Raw genomic sequence first — 21,947 nt, forward strand, 5'->3', positions numbered from 1 at the left:
ATGTCCTTAGTTTTCATTTATAGTCACAATCCCAGGGCAGAAGGAGCCATTGGGGGTGCTGAGAATAGAGAATAGAGAAGACTAAAGTCTGGGGTGTGATGGTGGCCTGAATGGCCACTGAAGACAGCGGTTTCCTGAGAGGCCCTACAAACACTCACATGGGCCCAGCAGTTGACGACACTTGGTCCACAGCATTTGATGTGTGACAGCTCAGGAAAGCCCATGACTGACATTTCCTTACGTCACCCAGAAGTTGTAAGGTGAAACAAAGTCAGCCGTGGGCAAATGGCACTTTACTGTGAGATCCTGCCTCCCTGCAGACTTCCCAGTTGAGTCTAAGGATTGATGCTGGCTTTAACATTTATCAACAACAACAGCAACAAACCCTCAAGAAAACCATATTACTCCAGTTTCTTTCCAAATGAAATGCAGGTCTGCCCAAACGTCTGTTCTAAAACATGTTATTCAGACTCCAGTGACATCAAGCAAACTGGCAGCTCTCATAATACGTTGGGTAACTGACTAGAATTGTGTGAGTTTCACATGCCGAGAATCACACAAAATCCACAGCATTTGCATAGCACCTAAAGGAGCTCCGAGAGGCTTTGCCCAGAAGGCCCCCTTCCCCGATCCACCATCCATGAGGTCAGTGAGGTCTTGTGAATATTCTAAACACGTTGTTATTGTTGTTGTTTTTACTGTTAAATATGTTTGAGTAACAACTTTTTCTAAAATTAAACAATACATAAATTGCAAAATCTTTACAGTAGTACTTTGGTATTTGAACGTCTCCATTGACAAACATTTTGGTTTACAAATGCCATAAACCCGGAAGTAAATGCTTCAGTTTTCAAACACGCCTCAGAAGTCGAACATGTCACGCGGCTTCCGCTGAATGCAAGATCCTGAGGCCTAGCGGTCGACTGTTTTCAAACGTTTCAGCACTCGAACGGTCTTCCGGAATGGATTACGTTTGAAAACCGAGGTACCACTGTATTTCCAGCCACACACAATGATTTCTTGGTGAAGGTTAAACTCAAATATCATCAATGTCATTCTGTCCCAAAGAATGGATCCAAGACAAGGGTCAAGTCCAAGTTAAGGTTTTCTCCTGTTATGACAATGACAACTTTTCCCACGATCTTTGACCTGCCTCCTCTCACCCTCCATGTCTAGTTCTCCATCCACACCAAGAATATAGGTTGGAGTTTGGCTGAAAACGTAACAGAAAAACATAACACTTGAAACATGAAGGACTTGTGGGTATTTGCCTGCTAAGTACAACTGGAGTGTTTTTTTAAGAAGGAGAGTCTATAAGCCAAAGAAAATTGAACTTGTGTGTGATTGACAAAGGCTAGTCTAACACCTGCTACCACTTCTATAGTTATAGTCTGTTTTTCTACAGGGGAAAAAAACACAACCAATCAAGCAGTTGTGTAACTGGCATAGTTCTCTGACTCTCTCTCTCTCTGCCTGGGGAACATACAACAGAGCTACTCCAGCCAGAGATTCCCCCCAACGCTCTTCTCCCCCACTCCTGCCATCAGCCAATGTAACTGGCACTTGTAAGAGACATACGGGTGCCTGAAAACCTCTTAGATTCATGTTGGTATTTTTTGGTGGGATTTAGTTATATGATCTTCCTCTCTCTCCACTTTATCTGTTGTTCCTAATGCTGCTGTAACAAATCACTACAAGTTACTACAAATTTAGTGACTTAAAACAATACAAATGTATTGTCTTATAGTTCTAGAAGTCAGAAGCTCAAAAATTAGTCTCATTGGGCTAAAAGCAAGTTTTTCACAGAGCCGATTCTTTCTGAAACTTTAGGGATGAATCTATGTCTTGGCCATTCCCAGCTTCCGAGGCAGGCCATCTAGGCAGCCCAGGCCTTTGAAGGGTCCTAAAGCACCCTGCTCCCTACATTAAACCCTTTCTGCAACTGAACTCGGACGGTCTCCACTTAGATTTAAATATCTCTTTCCTCAAAGACTCCATTCACGCCCTCCCTCGCGCCTTTTCTTTCTTGTTGCCCTCCCTAGCATCTAAATGTATACTCTCTGTACTGTGACTTCCAGGGAGTATGACCTCCTTGGAAACACTGTCTTGTCTGTCCCCAGGCCTAGCACAGAACTTGGCTCACAGCGGCTGCTTGCTGGATATTTCCTACAAGAAGGAATGAAGGAATTTTTAAGTTTAGCTTCCCCTCTAAGAAGCTTACAAAGGCATTTTTAGAACACAAAATATTTGAAAATAACGTCCATAGAGGTTACGTGGTAAACGAATTACGCTGAAGAAGACTACAGCTGCTATCTTCCCTCCTCTGCTTATAAATAATGTGTTGCCATTTTAAATAAGCTAACTGCTTCAAAACAGTGAGATAGTTTATATTTCTTTTGAAAAGTCATCAGAAGAACTGAGGTCCTTTACAAATCTACGGATCGAGTGTAGAAACTAGACATCTTGGTTCCTGAAATCCTGACTGCGGTCACTTCCAGCCCATCTACGTACCCTCTCACGTTGTCTCACACATTCCAGCAGCCCCCATCACCTGGCCCACTGAGGGCCTTTGCCTGGAATATTATGTTTGCATTAAAAACATGATTTTGGCTTTCAAAGGGGTGCTGTGGGCCACTCGAAATAAGAGTCAGCAAACTGCAGCCCACATGTTTTTGTAAATAAAGGTTTATTGGAACATAGCCACATCCATTTAGTTACAAATTGTCTGTGGCTGCTTCCCAGACTTGAGCCATGGGGCAGAGCCCTGTGGTCCACAAAGCCTTAAACGCCCCTTTAGAAAAGGTTTGTTGACTCGTACCATCAAAGCCCCTGGCAAATGGCCCCTGGCCCTGCCTAGAGTTTCTGTAGGTGTAGCAGAGGTCAGCTGTGTTCGCTGACATCCTACTCTTTTCTCCTTCCTGTGTAGAGGGAGCCTGCTCTTCCCAGCTCCAAGTGATCTGTTCTGACCAATGAAACACAGAAGAAATGGTATGTGTCACTTCCAAGCTCCTGGGTTCTCTGCTCTTCTCCTGGGCAGCCAAATCCTGGAGCGTGGAGCCAGGAAGCCTGAGTGACAATATAGAGCAGAGTCCCCAGCACTGCTGACCTAAGGGGGGCTTGCAATGAGCAAGTAATCAACTTTGACATGGTGTTCCACTGAGATGTAGGGACTGTTCGTTACAGCAGCATAAGCCTCACTCGTCCTGACACTTATGGCGGTCTTTGCGGGGAATAATTAATTTATGTTTCCTAAAGCTTAAACGGGTACACTTGCCAAAAATCTCAGGTGGACATTTTTGAACTTACCTAGAGGATAATACGCAACTAAGATCAACAGTCTATTTTTCCAGCAACGATGGCAATTCATTAGTACCTCTAAGTATATAGAACATTCCCCAAGACTCTGGCGTCTGCTGCAGGCCACTGGGCTGAGAAGAGCACCTATATGGATCCCTATTACTACGGCTAATTATGGTGATAATGTCAACTGTGCAGTGAGAACATTTTAAATATACCAGGCACTATGGCAACTTCTTTCCCAGATTATTTTATTTAATCTGAACAATACCTTTTCAGGTAGGGATTATTCTGACCCCCACTTTATTCATGAGGACCCGGAAGATTAGAGAGGGTATGCAACTTGTTCAAGGTCACCCTCGGCTGTCAAGTGACAGCACTTGGGTGTAAATCCAGGCTCCTTTTGCAGATCACAGACGGAAGGCAGAAAATCCAGGACGCAAGGGACACTCATCCGCATTGCGTCCTTGCAGAGAGGACAGGTTGGGAGGCACAAAGGTAGCCTCCTGGGATGAGCCTTGCACTGGCTGTGGGAGGAAGTGGCCAGTTACCTGCCACTGTCCGGCCAAGGGAGCCTCAGGGCAGCTTAGCCTTTGCCTCACTTTCCATCAGCAACCCCTTGAGATATAGAAAATACTATTACTTGATTTAGAGTTGACCTTCTCGATCTTATGAAAACGTGAATAAAAACATCTGGCTGATTTTACTGAGCTGAAATGCGGTATTAAAGTAAGAATATGCCAACTGGATGTGCAAACAACCTTTTCGTCCCAAAGGCTCTCCTGTGGGAGAATTCTGGAACCTACCCTGGTGCCCAGCCCACCTGTGACCACACCTGAATCGCAGCCCCGGTGTGTGTGGGGGTGGGGGAGGGTCAGGGCTGAGGAGTTCATTCTCCTGTAACAAGGAACCCAGAGCTCATCTTAGCTTCTTGGGCAGAAATCTCCTCTCTGGCATTTGACCTCATGACAACCACCTTTCCTGTGGCACACGCGTTTTTCATATTTCCGTGACTTTTGCTTGGTGTCTAAACTTTGGGGGGAAGTTTCAGGGCATTCTTAAATACCCAGCATGTCTTGTTACTGGATCAGGTCCTTTATAACAAGGCATCACCCTGGGGAGAAGGGTAGAGGCAGCTGCAGGGGTTCCGGACAGGCCGCCCCTAGATGCGCCACTTTGGAAAGTGAATTATTTTGAGCTGAAGGCAACTGCGTCCCTGAGGACTCACGGGAAACTTTTACCTCCCTCTTAAAGAATTTAAATTTGGGGCCTTGCCCATAATAAAAGCTATTGCCAGAAATAAGTTTTGATGACCTATATAGAGGGCAGGGCAAACACCTAATTATTTTTTTTATCATCCTGAGAATGACCTTCCATGACGTCCCAAGGTAATTCTTACCTCATCTAGCTCGGAATACCATATATACCTCATTGCCCCCTTCTGCTTCTGAACCCCTCATGGATGTGGGGTTTCCATACAGGAATATGTAATTAAATTTGGTTATTCTCTCTTGTTCATCTGTCACATGTCAATCTAATCATTAGACCAGCTGAAAGAACCGAGAAGAATAGTTTCTCCTCCCACACACACCTAAGGCACCTGTCCTTGTGAACTGGAACAGCAGTGTCACCCCCACCCTAAGACAGCCAGACCAAGAACCAACAGAAGGTCTTATTATACCTTAAAGCAGGGGTGTCCAAACTGCGGCCCGCGGGCCAACTACGGCCTGCAATCCATTGTTAATTGGCCCACAGCAAATTCCAAAAATATATTTAATTTACTTAAATAAACCAGGTGAGGCAATACCTCGAGTGAGTGGCCCGGCTGTTTGTGTATTTTACCGCATATAGCCCTTGGTGAAAAACGTTGAAAAAAGTTTGGACAGCCCTGCCTTAAAGCCTCGTGGCTCAGTCGTGGTCACGTTGAGGACTATGGTTTCCAGACTCTGCTTTCTGATGATCACACGAAGCGTGATGCCCTTGAGCTTGTCCTGAAACCACGTGAAGATGGTTCTGGTCTAGAGCAGAGAACACCGAGAGACGCTCAGTGGTCCGAAAGAAGGCCCACAGCTGCTCTTCCCCGCCAGCCCCAGGGGAAGGCCCCCATCTCAATGGCTCTCAGTCAGAATGATTTTGCCCCCCAGGCATTGAGCCAGGTCTGGAGCAGGGCCAGAACTAGGGTGAGGCAAGGAGAAACAAGAGGAAAACATAGGAGGTCTTCACTCGTAGGTCCCCGAGTGCCAGGCTCCGTACTTTCCAGTCCTTTTTCCCACACTGGCCTGGAGACATTTGGTTGTCATGACCTGGGGAGGGTACCTCTTAGTTACCTGTGCTGAGTAGAGGCCCAGGACATGGCTCAGCACAGGACAGCCCCCACGACAAAGCATGGTGCGGCCCAGAAGGTCAGCTGTGCCTAGCTGAGAACCCCTGGTCCAGCTCAGTGTATTTCATAACGAAATGAGAGAGCCACGATGGATTCTGGAATTCTAAACTCTTACAAGAGCCAACCTCCAGCTTCCACCCCACTGTAATTACCCAGGCAAAGTGAGTTAGCAATCTGAGCCTCCCCATAAAACTAGCCCTCTAATTGTTGCGGTTTAACAGGCTCAGACCTCAGGCTGAGCAGGAAGGAGGGCAGGCCCCACAGAAGCCAGATGGGGCCACCTCTGCCGGGAATGAGGAACGAGCCGGGCACGTGCAGCTGGGCTCAGCCCTCTCCATCTGGTTTACAGAAAATACACTCTCTAAGGCCATCCGTAAGCATCCTTCACATTAGGGAGAAAACGAGAGAAGCTGAGCTGGTGATTTCAATACCCCAACCATCTACGGTACCAACGTCGTAAACTTAGCATGATTTTATTCCAATAAAACTCAGAGGCGCAGTTATTATCCCTTTCTGTTGATGAGATGACTAAGTTTCGGGAGATCAGTGACCTGTGGAAGGTTGCACAGCCAACAGTGACCATCCTGGCCAGCCACGCTCTGCCTTCTGGACCATCCAGCCATAGGTCAATCCACACACCGACTTCAAAACCAGGGGGAAGAACCACAGCACCTACTCATTTGCTCTACCCCTTTATGTCCTGGGGGCCAGGGGAGGCTCTCCAACCCACTTGGTCCTGGGTGTCTTCACAGAGCGGGCTTCCTAGGGCTCGACCCTGTCCTCCACCCACATGCACAAGGAATTCAGGACAGAGCCTCTGAAAAGCCCCTAGCCAACAGGCCGCGTGTCCAGACCTGGAGGTTCCCAGCGAGTGCCAGTGACAGATGAAGGCACCAGGGGGTCCATCTCATTTGAACAAAAGAGTTCATGTCAATTTCAGAACCATTTTCCTCTGGAGTCGTGGGCACTAATGTCCTTCCATGTCTCTCAGAGGACCATCCAAATGAGAAGTCAGATCAGAACTTGATCTTAGATTTCTGTGTCATTGACTCTCCCGATTTCTAATTCGTCCCTGTGCATGCTTTTGTCATAATCTCTTACTGGGTCTTATGAAGCAGGATCTGGCTCAGCCCGAGTCTGTTTGCACACACAAAGGAAGAAACGATGTTCACTGTTGCAGTGTCTGTCTTCCCGAGAAGTGTCCCCGCTTACGTGTAAACGGCATTCACGCTCTGTGCCTGCTCCACGGGCGCACACAGACGCGGGCACAGAAACAGGAAACTGCTCTCCACAGCATCGTGTGCTCTTTTACCTGCACCGCCCACCCCTCCCCACTCTGCCACCCACACAGCGGGCACACCTCACAGTGCTGACGTTAACCATCCCTCGGAGAACCTGCTTTGTGCCAGCGCCGGGGCCACAGGTGCTTTCTATACGCACTGAGAAAGTGAGCGGGTGTCAGCTCCCTACCAGGTACAGCTCAGCTGGTGCAGGCCTCAGTGGGCACCCACCTCCCAGAAGAGGGCATGGCAAAGAGGTGAGCACTGAGAACCGTGCGACCCTGGGCAAGCCACTCAGCGGGAATGGGCCTCAGCTGCCACTGCTATCAAAAAGGAGTAATAACGAAGCCTGCTGGGTCAAATGGGTCAAATGGGTGAGCAGGTGTGAAAGGCTAAGCCCAGTTCTGGCCAAGGGCACCCTCAGTGGCTGCCATGGTTTCTCTTCATAACAACCTTACAAGTGCATATTTTGGGGCTTCTTATCACAGATGAGGAAGCCAAGGCTTAGAAAACGTATGGGACTTGCTGTAGGTCACCCAGCTAGTGGGTGGCAGATGCGTGTAACCCCTAAGCCAAAATTACTTCCCTGAATTCAGCCAATGCAGGGCTCAGCAGGGTGGGTGACTGACCAGCCGGGAGGAGGGGGCCGGCCTGTTTTTGGTGGCTGTACACCCTCCGCAAGTATGGGGTTTGGGGTTTGTTTGTTTGTTAATTATAGTTGGTATACAATATTATATTAGTTTCAGGTGTACAATATAGTGCTTCAACAGTTTTATACCTTACAATGTGATCACCCCACTAATTCTAGTAATTATGGGTCACCATGCAATCTTACCACAGTATTACTGGCTACTCGTATACTCCCCTTTGCTTTTCCACCCATACTCCACCCACCGCCCCGCGGGCAACCATCCGTTTGGTCTCTGTTTCTATGAATCTGTTTTCTTGTGCTTGTTCATCTGTTTTGTTTTTTTAGATTCCATATACTCAGTTTTTTTAGATTCCAAATACCACTTCTGGGTATTTACCCAAAGAAAACAAAAGCACTAATTTGGAAACGTATCTGCACTCCTATGTTCACTGCAGCATTATTTACAATATTCAAGGTATGGAAGCAACCTAGGTAGATGACTGGATAAAGAAGACATGGTATACATGTATCTACAATGGAATATTACGCAGCAGTGACAAAGAATGAAATCATGCCCCTTGTGACATGGATGGACCAGAAGAGCATTATCCAAATGTGTTTTTGTTGTGACTCTGGCTTGTTTCGAATGGAAATCTAACTTTCATATCTAATGGAGACGATCACAAAGCCAGGCAGCACCTTTGCTTTTCTGCTGATGGCAGAATCCTAAAGCATAAGGACCCAGCACTGCTTTATAGAGGGTGGCAGGTAGGCAAGAGCATTTGTGCCTCATTTGAAAAGCTCTCACTTCAAAGGCTGGGACACTAGTTAATTCCCCTTCATAGAGCTAGAGCAGAGAATTCAGTCAGAGGAACAGCAGGGAGAGGTCCCACTGGCTGCTGACGGCTTTGCCTTCTCTCTGGTGATGTCACTGCACCTGAATCTGCCATCACAAGCAAGTGGCCAGCTGGGTACAAGCCCACCCACCTGTGGTCTGACATCAGGAGGGTGGAAGGGGTTTGGGAAGGCAAAACCAACTTCCTCTGCAAAGGGTGGAGAACAAGCATTCCACTTCACCCTAGCAGTCCCCTCCAGCTGAACCCCTAATGTCCCCACGGCCACCTGCGCACACCTGTTCTGGCCCCAGTCACCACCTTCCTAATATTACCTTTATAGGCACGCAGTTCTCATCACAGCTGCTAAGACAATAAAAGACCTGTGAGCTCAGCCTGGCGATAAATGTCCGATGATGGAAGGAAGCAAGGATGGGTGGGAGGGAAGAAGGGAGGAAGGAAGGAAGGAAGGAAGGAAGGAAGGAAGGAAGGAAGGAAGGAAGGAAGGAAGGAAAGAAAGAAGGAAGGAAAGAAGGAAGGAAAGAAGGAAGGACAATCTGCTCTGACATCTATCTGCCCCAACAATAAAATCATGGCTTTCCTCACACTGGAATCACCAAGCCCCTCTCTGTCCTCAACTCCAGGAAGCCAGACTTCAGCTGAACCCTGACCTCACACAGGCCAGGCCGCAGGCCTTTTGTACGTGGTCACTGTGTTTGCTAACCTGGGCATTGGGCCACTGGCCGAGGAATCCAGAGAAAACCAGTGGTTTTGAAGAGCCCAGACCTGGCCTGTGTGAGGCAGCATAACAGAGCCGAGGAGGGTACCTGCTGGAACAAACAGTGGGGCCTCCCTGAGAGGAATATTCCACGCACTGGCTCGGGCCCCTCTGCACACTCAGCCTGAGTGCTGAGACCGTGTCCCCTGGGCTCCCATTCCTTTCACTTGTGCATTAGAGCCCGTGGAACATTAACTGTAGTTGTAAATTCCCATTCTGATCATTCCAACATCTCTGCCATATCTGAGTTGGGTTCTAATGCTTCTTCTGCCTCTTCAAACTCCTTTTCTTTCCTTTTAGTATGCCCTAAAATGTCTTACTGAAAGCCAGACTTGTCTCCCTGGGGAAAAGAAACCCAGGACTTGTTCCCAGGGTGGTTTCTGCTCCAACGCTGTGATTCTCCATGTCTGTCTATCTGTGTCTCACATTTTGGAGGCACTGGTTTGCCCTGTGACTTCAATTTCCTGATGTTGGCTGAGTTTCCATTTGTTGAGCTCTTTTCTTGTTGTTTGGATGGGAGTGATGTCTCGCAAGCTCTTCATGTGCTGGACCAGAAACCGGAAGTCTACCTGTTTCTTTCATTCCCAGCACACCTTCCATGGCCCTGCCTCCGAGCCTTGGATGATGCCGTAAACTCCAGGTGGGGGTCTTCTCCTCTCCTCTCCCTCCATTTCCACATCACCAACATCTTGTAGGTCTAGCTAAAGGCTATTTCTTCTAGCAAATTCCCTGACTCCTTAGTTAGAACTGTTGATGTCCCTGCTTCATCTCTCTATTGGCACCACATACTCTGCTCCACGGAGTAATGTCATTGAGTTCTCTCTCTCTCTCTCTCTCTCTCTCTCTCTCTCTCTCTCTCTCTCTGTCTCTCTGTCTCTCTCTCTCTCTCTCTCTCTCTCTCTCTCTCTCTCTCCACTGAAATCTCCTTGAGCACAGAGAGTGTGGGCCTGGTCATCTTTCTATCCCCAAGACGGCAAACAAACAGACGTGACTTTAACTTCCCATCCTACAGCCAACCATGTTGTACGCATTTCTAACACTGTATTATCTTGATGTTTCCAGAATATGTATTTTAGGGAAGTGGCTGTCTCTGTTTAGTAAAATATCTCGATACAGCTGACTGGGGTAAAACTCCAGAACATGAGGACATGAGTCAGTGTAAAAGAAGGTGCTAAACTGCAGCACTGCAGTTATCTTAGGAATTTGGGAAGGGAAAAGAGCAAGAAGGTCAGGGGAAATGACGGGGAGGAGAACTGCAAACTACCAAGGGAGACGGGAGCTGGAGCTGAGCAAAGGGTCCGCAGAAACCTTTTTCCCAGCCAAGTGCTCCAGCGCCCCCAGCTCCCCCATACAATGTGTTGTGTGAGTGTGTTTATAACAGAAAGCTCTGGAACTCCATGTCTCGGTAGACATAGTGAGAAAAGGGGATTTCAGAAGGAGGTGATGAAGTCGTCCCTAAAGGGAACCAGTCAGCTGAAGCCGAAACTGATAGGACTTGAAATTCCTCTGGCCTGCGGACCGGGACAGTTGCAAACCTGAACTTAAGAGTCCAAGCTACCATAAGTGACATTGGCAGCACCGACACACCAACACGAAGAGATGGAACATTGCATGGTCGTGCTTCCGAGAGAACCTGACGGCGCGGGCTCTATCCCCCCCACCCCCCCACGCTGTGTCAGGCCCGGCTACGGGATGGAGCATGAAAGAAATAGCACTCTCAGCACAGAAACGCCGCATGGAGGAAAGAGGCCTCGGGGGCTTTGCTTGCTTCCACTGTATTTTGCAAAGCAGACGCAACAATGACTTCATCTGCCCCAAATGGAGAGAAGGGGAAAGGGTTTGCAGCTACAGTCTGTCAGCCAAGACCGGGGCAGCCATGCATGTGTGGAGCAAAGCCATTGGGGTCCTCAGGTGGTCTCCTGAGACGGGTGTGTCAAGGGACCTCAGGTGACCCGTCCTCCCTGAGGGACAGAGCTCAGAGCCCAGGATGGGTGGCTTCGAGGTGAAGTCTCTCTCTTGCTCTCTCTCTCTCTCATTTCTATTCCTTCTGTCTAGAGCCCAGGACCGAGAAGCCTCTGCACCCTTAGTTGTCCTCTATAAACCTTCTAGCCAGACTCCCTCCAGTAATTTCATTATCCAGAGCAGGGGAGAAACCCAAGACCATCCCCAAACACAGAACAGCATTAATTAATTGCCAGGAGGCATCCCCAGAGATCATGTGGAAACTCTACAAAAGCAAAACAAATCCAAACAAACAAAAAAAAAACCCCTCTGAAGGAGGCCAAGGCCGGTAATTTGGCTTGGGAAAACAAAGTAATTTGGCTTGGGAAAACAAAGGGTCACAGAAAGCATGGCTTTTAAAAGAAAGCTATTGAATGCTTTCAAAGGGCTGCCACAGTGCTTGGGGGATTAAAAGCCATAACTGTACCTGCAGGTGTATATCAAGTTCAGACATCTGATTCCGGTTACCAGGCCCCGGCGTGGCCAGCCAGCTCGATATTAGACATAACCATTCTGCTTAATGCTGTTTTCAAAGTCCATGTAATTCACTCCTGGCTTATATTTCACGTTTAGTTTGTCTAGCTTTCTTTCTTCTTAAGAAAACAACCAACCAAGACCAGCAGGGCAAACATTCTTAAGAGTCATGACATCATCGAATGTCAGCCCTGGGAGGCAGCTTAGAAATCCAGACTCTGGTCCCTCTGTTTTTCAGAAAAGGTAGCTGGGGCCCCAGAGGGAAAGAAATGGTCTCTTGGGACAGAGGAGTGAGAAGTCTAAAGTTGGAAGGGATAACTCTTGGGAAAGAACCGGATTCCAGAGCTTACACAAAATGGGGCCTCCCAATTTCACAGCACCTGGATTTAACAATAATAATGCCCACTGTGTGTACGAATATTTTTCCAGTTTATAAAGAGCTCTCCATTAAAATCTCTTCTGACATTCACATGTATTATGATCACCCATTTAGAGAAGGAAACAGACTCAGAGAGCGTCAGTGATTTGCCCAAAACCTCAAGGCGCAGGGCTTCTCTTTTATCAGTTTTAAAAGTTGAAGCGTCACTGAAGTGAACCACATACTGCCCCAGGCAAACCAGGGGACCACGCCCTACCTATGACCGTATGCCATGCCAGTCCCAATCAGAATCGTTGCCCCCAATCCCGCTGTCCATTGCATTAAAGCCTCAGACTGTTCAAAGGACTTTTATGGTTTTCTGGTGCTAAGTGACGCTGTGCGTTGGGCAGGGTGAGCGCGGGTGTCATTTACACAAGAGGAAACGAAGTGTTCAGAATCGTCTTCTTTGAAGATTTTAGCCCGGGTGCAAAGCCAGGGTCCCTTAGAGCAGCTGGAAGTCCAGGGTCCCTTACTCTCGTTCTGAGTCCTTTCCCCACATGCTTTCCCCACTAGGAAAGTGGAAAGTAAGGAAGGGTTTCATAGATTGGTGACATATGAGACCAGGAAACCATTTTTTTCAAAGAGAGAGAAGTGATTGTGTGAGAGAGCAGGCTCACCCACGGGAAAGGAGACGGGTCCTGAGTCCCCACAGAGTGCACTGCACATGGCCGGAAGTACCCTGAGAAGAAAGTGTCAGCCTCGTCATGTTGGCTCTTGGGGCCAAATCACACCCTGAACCAGGGCCCCAAATATGGGGCCGATGGGAGTCACCAGGAAGCTGAGGCCCCCCAGATCTTGGAATCAGAGTCTGGTTTTAACCAGATCTTCCAGCGATTCCAATGGGCAGCCGGGTGGAAAACAGGAATGGGAACAAGAGTCAACTGGTATCCCAACATATGTAAAAATCACTTCTACCATCTCCCTTTTATTTCAGAGGGCATAATGAATGGGGAACCATTTGCTAAAATAAAATCGTATAATTACTACTTTTACCAAATGATTTTATGAAACTGCCACAGGGTGTTTAGGTAGCATGGACAGGGGCCGCAGAAGGCCCTGAGCCTAACGAGCAGTGGGACGTCCCACACCCTGGCAATCCCAGTGGGAAAGTGACAATAATGATGATGATAATGATGATGATGAATGACCACTGCAGGGCTACTGGGAGTCGGATTATATCATGTACATAAGTCACCTTGTGCATTGCGGGGATCCAAATAACGGCAGCTTTTAGAAACACTGTTCTGTCTGTGACCCCCGGAAATCTGAACAGCTCACACTGAGAAGGGCCGTTTGTACTTCTCTCCCTGAATCACCATATTCACCGCCCAGTTTGAGCCAACACGGCCACCATATTTCGCCTTGGACCCAGCCCTGCCATCTAAGGTGGCATCTTGCTGTCCTGGGCCTAAGGCAATTGTAGGAGCGCAGAGTGGTCCTTCTATTGAGAGTTTCCTCAGGTCAGGCTCAGACCCAGACCCCCCAGGGCACACGACGGAGTTGGGTAATATCCCTTCCCATGAGTAAAGGGGGAGACTCCCCATGGCAACCCAAACTTAAAAACAAAGCAGGCAGGCACTCCAAGGGTTCCATAGGAGTTCAGAGATGTGCTCGGGAAGTTTGAAGGGGGAGACATCTCAGCTAGACTTTGATGAACAAGTGAGATTTGTGCAGTTAGAAGTGGCTAGAAGGGCTCCCTGGGCAAAGGGAGCAGTGTGGGTACAACTGAAAGGGAGATCCCTGTGGCCCTGAGTCCAGGCAGTCCTGAGAACTCCCTGGCCTGGTGGGCAGTGTGCCCGTGCTCAGGGGAGACGGGAGAGGGGGAGAGCATAGGGAGAGGGTGGGGAGAGTGCCGGGGAGAGGGGGAAAGCACAGGGAGAGGGTGGGGAGAGCGTGAGGCCAGCCCTGCTGGCCCCACTGGGCCTCCCAGTAGGTGGAGCTCCCAGGGAACCGGGGTAGGGTCCTAATCCCTGTAGGCCATTTCATTCCCCAGGGTGGGGGCTGACCCTACACCAGCAGGACCTCCCCCACCTGAATCAGCTCTCTAGGAACATCCTGTGTACAGTGGGCAACGAGTGACAGGGCGCGCCTGGCCCTGTCCTTTCTTCTGCTTACACTCAGAGCCCAGGCTGCCTGGAGGGCCATGGCTTTGGCTTTACGGTTAAGCTACAACCAACCCCAAGTCTGAATATCCAGAGCCATTTGTCAAGAGTCATTCAAGTTAGGCTAAAGCTACCTGGATGCTAGAAGGTGCTCGGAGGCGCTGGTCAGGATTGGCCCAGGGCAGAAGCCACCACAGGTCCAGGTGACATCCCAGCCGTGGTCCTTCTGGTGGTTGACACTGGAGTTATGTTTGGATTGGCCACAAAAGGGGAGTGGTTTTAAGGGCTACAGTACCCAGCCTTCCTAACCTCATTTAGGAAACATCTCATTGCGGATTAGCGCTCAGGACAGGGTCAGGGGGTGACTTTTTGTCCTGCAGGCGCCCAGGTCATGCAGCCTTGCCCCTCGTCCCCTGGAGTGGGACCAGCGTCAGACGCTGACTTCCCGAGTCGCTTTGCCATTGAGCACACTGTCTTGCAATAAGAAGCCACACAGTCCAAGACCGGAACTTAGATGTTGAGTGTTCCTTTCTCTGCAAGACCATGGGACCTCTGATGAAGAAGCAGGTAGGACGTGTGGAAAAAAAAGCAAAGCGATGAGGGTGTGAGTCTCAGGGTATGGCCCCATCCGCGGAGGGTCGGCTCCGCGATGGCAGGCGTGCAGTCTGGTCTCTGTCGCCTGTGCCTGGCGCTTGGAGGTGCTCAGTGGTTTAATGGACGAGGTGAAGGGACCGCCTCCAGAGCTAAGTGAAAACAAATGTTTGCATGGAAGCTGAAGACGCGAGCATGAAGCAGAGCTCTGGTTTCAGATTTTGCACTTTGTACTTCTCTCTTTCAGCCCTTCATCTATGCCCAGGTAGAACATGTATCAGGACACATCCTGTTTTTTATATAAATTGTACCACTGACACTGTGGGTGACAGCACGGTGTCCTCCCTCAGATTGTTTCCAGCGGAGGAAGCTGGCCCTCTGGACCCTCGTCAGGCTTCCCCCACCTGGGGTCCCCCAGGCTGCTCCTGAGAAAGCAGGTCCTAGGCCCTGCCATGCCGGGCTCCCTGGGCCTGAGCCCGAAGTCTGCATTTTCCCAGGCTCCTCGGATGAATTTCGTGGACGGTAACATTTGAGAGCCAGCCTTGACCTCAGGAAACAGCATGGCCACTCACCTGGCGGGGACCCTCGGGGGGACTTGGTACCGGGGATACAGTCACCTTTCCCAGCACCACCCTGACGCTTCTTTGCCCTCTTCTAGAGATGGAGGCACCCCAGCTACCAACAAACCTGCTGCCCCCAAACCGAGTAAGCCAGGACGAGGGCCACAGGCTAGGCCATGTACGTAATTGATGGTGACATCTCTTGCAAAAAAAATCTTTCCATACACATCTATAGTGAGCAGGGCTGACCCCACAGCCTCCATCACAGCGAGTGGGCAGGTTTACAAGCTCTTGAAATAAACTTAAGCTGCATTAGGGTATAATTATCTTTTCAGAACTGTATTTCATAGCCCAAAGGTGGGACTCCATCAGGGCAATTCCCACTCCCCACCCCCGTGGCCCACCAGCCAGGGTGCTCAGATAATCCCCACCAACCTTTGCCACGAGCTCCTATTCTTCTGTGTGTCCCCCCAGCACCTCATTCCTCCAGCTAACTGTGGTCTTGCCTCCTGAATGTTGGCATTTAGCCATTACAAAGGGAAATGTCTTACCTCCTGAAAGAAGCCTCCTTAGACTGCAAGAGAACCAGTCCCTCCATCCTCCTCGCCTCTGCCTCTACTCCCCCAGTAAACCCGGCGAACATCTGCAGACCCCCAAATTACTGAGGCCATGCAGGAAGCACAGAAAGACAATTCAGGAAGAATCTAGAACCAGGCACCAACTTCAGTCCCACTGGTTCCTGTAAATACGTGGTTCTGTAAGCAGAACCTCCCTGTAAACGCGTGGACACAGGGGGACCTGCTGCATTAGCCCCGTGGGACCCAGCGATGCCAGCACAGGGGGCCCTACTGTGCACAGGACGTGAGTGGGAAAGGGTACGCATGCCTTCTCCAAGGGCCCCAGGAGCACCTCTGCCGGCCGGCAGTGTGTCTGCGTGTCTGAGGGCCACACGGCTGCATGCACTCTGCAGGAAGCACCTCCTTTCGCCCCCAGCGGGCTCCGTGTGCAGGTGTGGCCCACTGACCCAGCTGACCTGGGGAGGCTTGTGTAGGCTCCGGGTTCCCACCTCTCCCACCACGCCCTCCACCTCATGCCGCATGTCGGCATGTCGGCAACCCCTTGTTGGGTTCCTGGCTAACTCTCCTTCCCGGGATCTTCCTTCCCAAGGCTCGTGGGGCTGGGAGGGGGTGTTCCCGGGAGGAATGTGAGCATCCCCGGGACTCCGACATCTTTAGCGTGTCCAGCTGAGAGGAACCAGGGACGTGCTGAGTGGCCCCAACTGCATCCCCCTGTTTTCAGGAAACTGCTGCTCCATGACAGAGGTGTCCCAGCTGCCCTTCCACAAATGAGTCTGGATGACAGGCAGAAAAGATGGCCCCAGCCCTGCCCTGGGACAGTGGACACCGGATCAGCACTCCCCTAAGAAATTGCCACTCGCTGTCGCAGTCTGACTTATCCCAAAGCAGCAGCTGCTCGGTGAGAAAGCCCTCCAGAGGCTCAGAAAGGAACTCAGGCATAAAAGCATCCAGAAAGTGGCGGCAGTCACCCCCAGCTGCCCGTGACCCTGGGACCCACCCCCCACCGCGCACACACACACACACACACACACACACACACACACACCAAGGACAGCATTTCCCACTGCACACCAGCAGCCCTTCCATTCCACGGCTGGTGTGCTTGCCGACGGGCCAGTTCCGGCCCTTGCTCATACACTTCCTCAGTTTCCCCAGCTGTTTTCAATTCTTGCCTGGCCCAAGAATGCACAAAGCTCATTACCTGTCCTCTACAGCGTGGACCTGGCCCGCTCACAAAGGGCGAGGGCCACGGAAGCCCCACCCCAGCCTAAAGCGCTAAGCGACCACAGGCAGAACGCACTGCACTATCTCCTGTCAAGTATGGGGCCACTGGTGACCCCTGCGGCCCCTCCTCGCGTCCCGTCTCTTCCAGCACCAGTTGCCACCCACCCCATATAAGATCTGCTCAAGCTGTCGTGGTTACAGCATGAACCACCCACCCCCATTTTCCATTTATTTTCACTAGCGCCATTATAAAAACCCATTACCCCGAACAGCGGGAAAATGCCAGCATTGAGTGGTCTGGAGACCAGCGGGTCCTCGTCCCTCCATCTGCAAACATCAGTGAAGCTCAGTCAGATAGAATGCTCAAAAAATGAGGAGTTTAAAAGTTCATTTTACTGTCCAGCTCAAGGAGGCCATTGCAAACTCTGGACATTTGTGGAGAAAACCCCAATCTGCCTTCTTACCTCAGTCAGTGTGAGGAGGGGGGGTGAATGCAATCTGCTCTTGGTTTTCTGCCGGAGAAGGTCTATCTGTGCCCTGAGGTCATGGCTTCGTGATGGTTCCACAGACCCTGGACATGGGGCCACACTCGGCCACACTCCGAATCCACTTGGAATGTGGTTGAATTTTTTAAATCTTTTTCACTGGTCTCATTTGCTTCTTTCTCCACAAAATTATTTGTTGAAAAGATGTGGAGGTAACTGAGGATTCTGGTTAGTTTTTATGCCGTTAATATAGGCATTAGTATAAAATAATATAAACAGTGGTCTAGAGCAGAACTGCCCAATAGGACTTTCCATCCTTGCAATGGAGGAACCATATTTTTTATTTCCTTTCATTTTCATTATTTTAAATTTAAATGGCCACATGTGGTTGAGTGGCTAGGTCCTGGGTGACAGGGGAAGGCCACGAGAGGCAGCTGATGAGAGCACCGGAATGAGGCCATCTGGATTCAAGCCCTCACTCCGGCACTGATTTGTAATCTCTCTGAGTCTCGACTTACTCTTCTGTAAAATGGAAACACAACTGCTATAACTCTCCATGTGGTTGTGAGCATCTAGAGAGACAACTCCCGGGGAGCCGCAAGCTCAGTGTCTGGCACAGTGTAGGTTCCAGAAAGCTTGGCCGTGGGGTTCTGCTGCAACGCCGTTGGGGACACCAGATGAAATGAGTTTCAGTTTCTCCATCCTCCTGGTTTCCACACACCATCACCCCTTTAGATTGTTTCTGACCTTGTTGTTTTAGTGGGTTGAATTGTATCCTGAAGAAGGATACACAGGAGAAGGCCACGTGAAGGCAGAGGCAGAGACTGGAGTGACACAGCCACAAGCCAAGGAACACCTGGGGCCACCAGAAGCTGTAAGAGGCAGGCGGGACCCTCCCCAGAGTCCTTGTAGAGACTGTCCCTGCAACACCTTGAGGTGGGACCTCTGGCCTCCTGACTGTGGGACAGTAAAGACGTGATGTTTGAAGCCACCGTTGGTGGTGCTTTGTGGCGGCCACAGGAAACGCATACAGGTGCCCCCAGTTTGCCTTACTGTCTTGCCTTAATTTTCTCCATGAATGCACCTTGCCTTGGTATCTTGCTTCTTTGGAAAAACTGTTTAGAATACAGTGGACCCATTCTGTGGGTTTAGGCTCATATAAAAAGAAATAATGCGTTCAGTTCAGTTTGACTCCTTGAAATGGGTGAAATTTCTAGCCTCACCCTAAGGACCCAGTTCAACAAGGTAGGAGACCTTCGAAAAGGTCAGACAGGATTGAGACATGGCACAAGTACAGGGCCATCGGAGCTGCCAAGGCTAAGCAGAGGTGTGCACACAGACGGCTGGGCAGGGAGCCTGGAGCCGCCACCGCTGCTGGGGCCCAGAACACCAGAGCTTCACCAGGGTCAGGAACCAGCAGTCCACGGGCTTGGATGGGAAAGAAACTCCATTTTTATTTGCAATACCTGTAACAGCATTAGTACCTCTTCCCAATAGGAGCACAGGCAACAAAGCCCAGAGCCGGAGCTGTGCCCGTGATTGTCAAAATCACCAATGTTTTCATACTGCATTTCAGTCGCTACAAGTATCTTAAAGATCTTCCAGTTCTACTTTGAAATCATGGTAGTTATTAGACAGGCCATTCAGTCTCATTTTTAACGTATTAATAAGATGCACTTGGGTTCCCACAGCCCAGTTCTGGGTTTTGTAATATTTCGTTCACTGTGTTTCAATATAATGGTCTTCCCTGTAATCCTGTGTAATTTGTTTCACGCATTTGAAATCCCTATTCTGTGCAGGGACCCATCAGCCTCTCCGGCTGCCACAGGGGTCTGTGACACACAGCGGGTGAAGAACGCCTGGCTTAGACACCAGAAGCCTACACACATGTCCTCTAGCTGCCTAGAGCTTTCGAAAGACGCACTGTCACATGAAGCAGACAGGTGATCTCCCCGCAGCACTAACCACAAGCAAACAGATTTCAGTCCGTCTTTGGAGAGCAACACAACTGACACATAGCCAATCACCTCCATCACACCGGCACCAGGCCATGGCCTAAAGGGAACAGGCGTATTCCTCTTTGGGAATTGTTTTACTATGACGCTGTCTCGTTTCCAGGAATCAGACAGTAAAAATGATATATTTCTGTGGTTTGGCATTTGGAACTTTGCTCTGGCTTTGCTGGTTACTGCCAACATCTGCAAATTATTACGTGCTTAAAAAAAATCAACCGCCACCACAGGCTGCGCCCACAGTCCCTGGCTGGGCCAGGCCTCCTGCCGGGCCACAGGGCAGGTTCTCGGCCCACAACGCATCTCGGTCAGGCCCCCAGGCTTCCCAGGAAACCCCTGAAGACCTTTGCGACAATAGCCAGGTACCCCTCCATGTGTGGCAGTCTCCTGGTTCTCTGTCATTCGCTCATCTGTTCCAGAAAAAAAAAAAAACTGTGGATGCCCCGAATAAAAATTACTCTCTCAACTATACGGTGATGGAAGGAGAACTGACTCTGCGTGGTGAACACACAATGTGAGATATACATGATGTATTACAGAATTGTACACCTGAAATCTATGTAACTTTACTAATTGTCACCCCAATACACTTTAATTTAAATAAATAAATCCATAAATAAATACATAAATAAATACATAAATAAATAAAATTATGCTGTGTGCCGGTGTGAATGTCAAGAGATGTTCAGAATTTAGACCCATTTTAGCCCAAGGCCAGCGAAATAAGTGAACACACTCTCTGGGTGCTTGTTTCCAAACGCAGAAGCAGGGCCTCTGCCAATCATGGAAGACAGTTCACACCGTCTGAGAGGCCCAGGCCCGGGGCTCAGAAACGTGGCAGGTCCGAGCACCACCCCAGGAACCCGTCCCTGGCGGGTCTCGTGACTGCCTCGGACCGCCGAGCAGATGTTTGTGTGGGAAGCAAGCCGCGCCCCACATCTGTCCTGCGGTGGGCGGTCGTTTGTGTCGCTGATAGCCAGGAGTCCCTGGCGGGCGGGGCAGACAATTAGCTGGCTGCAGCATGAGTAATCTAATTATGGGTGAGATGGAGTGAGGCCTGGTGATAAGCCGGGTGACTGCTTCAGGTGGCTTGCCATTTTTCCTCTGTTAATTTTCTCCACAACTCACGTGAGTGACATAAAGCTGATTTTAAAAGAGCAAGAGTGGACTCGTCACATGTTACTGGTCAAAAAAAGTGTTGAGCGCTTGCTCACATGTCGGGGTGAGGAGCGAGGAGCAGGCTCTCCACTCTCACTGAGTGGAGAGTGAAATCGAGGTCTCAGCAATAGACTATAAAGGGTTTTCGTGAAATCAGACACGTTGCAAAGCAGTATACCACCATGAACCCAAAGGGTGTACTCCAAAGGATATATGAATGATGAAGATGGAAGACAAAAGAGTGATTCCAGGAAGGCTTCCTGGAAGATGTGAGCTCTTAATAGATATATGGTGGAGACTGTGGAGGAGAGAAATAGGAAAAAGAAAGGGCAACAGAGCCAAGGAAAGTGTAGGAACAGAATCAAAGAGGCAAGCATCCAAAACCTCAAGACAATAGCCTGACTCGAGGAAAGAGCCTCCTTCAGAGGTGCCACCTGACCGAGGAAGGGGGCAGAGAGGGTAGAGGAGGGCCAACCCCAGACTATAAGCAAAGGTCCGATAGCAGAAAGCCAGCCCTCTATGCAACCCATGTCAAAGTAACCACGCCTTCCATAATGTCACCCCGAGTCCCCAAGACACCTGTGTACCTGGTACACCTAAGCCTGGTGACACCAAGGACTTGCACATAGTAGGCCATGACTAAACACATGCTGCCTGCCTGAAGAACTCTGACGTCGTATACCTCACCTCTGTTGCTTGTGGGGGAGCTGAATGAAACAGAATTCATCGGTGATCTGTGATGGATAGGGTACGCAGTCCTAGGCCGTGATAACACATCTGCCTTTAAATGTACATGTATATTAGATCACATTAAAATTACTTTGCGTTTTCAGAATATCTAAAAAGGTGGAGCACATGTCACCCCAGCACGAGGAGTGTACGGGAAAGCTGTGTCTTCTAAGAGGACGGAGGTGTCTTCTCCCCTAGCTATTAGACTGTCAATGTTGGCAGCTCGAGTCCCCCGATCTGGTCACCTTCCTGACAGTATTTCATGCAATTATTTTAATTTGAAACTTCATAATGACAATCAAAGGATTACTTGAGTATGATCGCACCAGCAAAGACATTATACAGAATGCAGTAGATAGGTAATATCACACAGGCCACCTACACACACACACACACACACACGCTTACACACA

This window comes from Rhinolophus hipposideros (genome assembly GCF_964194185.1).
Source record: "Rhinolophus hipposideros genome assembly, chromosome: 2".
Taxonomy (NCBI): domain Eukaryota; kingdom Metazoa; phylum Chordata; class Mammalia; order Chiroptera; family Rhinolophidae; genus Rhinolophus; species Rhinolophus hipposideros.